The 1106-nt window shown below is 43.9% G+C and overlaps 1 non-coding gene across 1 annotated transcript; it reads left to right on the top strand.

Annotated features, from left to right (window-relative positions):
• On the top strand, positions 1 to 73 carry trnak-cuu (transfer RNA lysine (anticodon CUU)). The gene has a single exon. It is a non-coding gene; the product is annotated as a tRNA-Lys (tRNA).
• Positions 74 to 1106: the final 1033 nt, after the last annotated feature.

Here is a 1106-nt window from a genome sequence, read left to right as displayed (position 1 = left end):
GCCTGGCTAGCTCAGTCGGTAGAGCATGAGATTCTTAATCTCAGGGTCGTGGGATCGAGCCCCACGTTGGGCGATTGTATTTCTTTTCATTTAATGTTGCTTTCATGGAAAACCTCTGACCGAAACGGCACAAAACAAAAATGTTCCTTTCAAAGTCATTGAACTCCGAAATTTCAGCGCGCCACGAATCTCCTGAATCAGATGCCTCTAGTTTTGCCGAATCAATCCATGTCCCTTTGCAATGTTGTGCTCCCAGCCACACTATGAAATGTGCCACTAACTTATCGAATCATGGCATGGTTACAGCACGGAAGGCCATTCGGCCAATCGAGCCCGTGCCGACTCTCAGCGAGTCCCACTCCCCCGCTCTTTCTCTGTAGCTCTGCAATTGTTTTTCCTTCAGACCCTTATCCAACTCCCGTCTGAAAGATAAGATTGCGTCTTCCTCCACCGTCCTTTCAAGCCGTGCATTCCAGATCCTAACCACTCGCTGCTAAATGGCCATCTCCTGTTCCGATGTGTAAAGTCTGTGAAACACGAGATCAATTCCTGCCAAACTCACAGCCTTCCGAAATATAGCACCATCATTCTATTCTCGTAAAACCAGCTCCTGAAGTATCGGCCAGCTCTGTAGGTTAAAGCTCTGGTTTTATACTTAAGATTACTTTAACTGTAGTGTAGTGGTTATCACGTTTGCCTTACACGCGAAAAGTCTCTGGTTCGAGCACGGGTGGAAACATTATTTTGGAGACTTTTTTGCTGTGAAATAAATTGAACAAAAGTCGCCCCAGGTTCCTTGTCGCATGAGCACTGAACATTTTAAACCAGTCTCCAACATACAGAGTGAGTAAAATAAGATAGGGGAGAAAACTTCATCAATGATTCAAAATCCTCAAATAATTAAAGTTCAGTTATTGAAGTTTCCACTGTCCCTCAGTAGCAATTCTACAAAACAACGCTGTCGGTTAATGAGTGGGGAATAAAACAAATAATCTTCATCCATCCCCATCCCCCGACACACAGTTTAATTTGTTGCATGTCATTATTTTAAAGATTTTGAATGAAAGAGTTACTTTCTGAATCTGGGCTCCCTCTGTGAGCACCGC

Source organism: Pristiophorus japonicus, unplaced genomic scaffold, assembly GCF_044704955.1.
Source record: "Pristiophorus japonicus isolate sPriJap1 unplaced genomic scaffold, sPriJap1.hap1 HAP1_SCAFFOLD_110, whole genome shotgun sequence".
In the NCBI taxonomy this organism is placed as follows: Eukaryota; Metazoa; Chordata; class Chondrichthyes; family Pristiophoridae; genus Pristiophorus; species Pristiophorus japonicus.
This window is presented reverse-complemented; position numbering and strand designations above follow the sequence as displayed.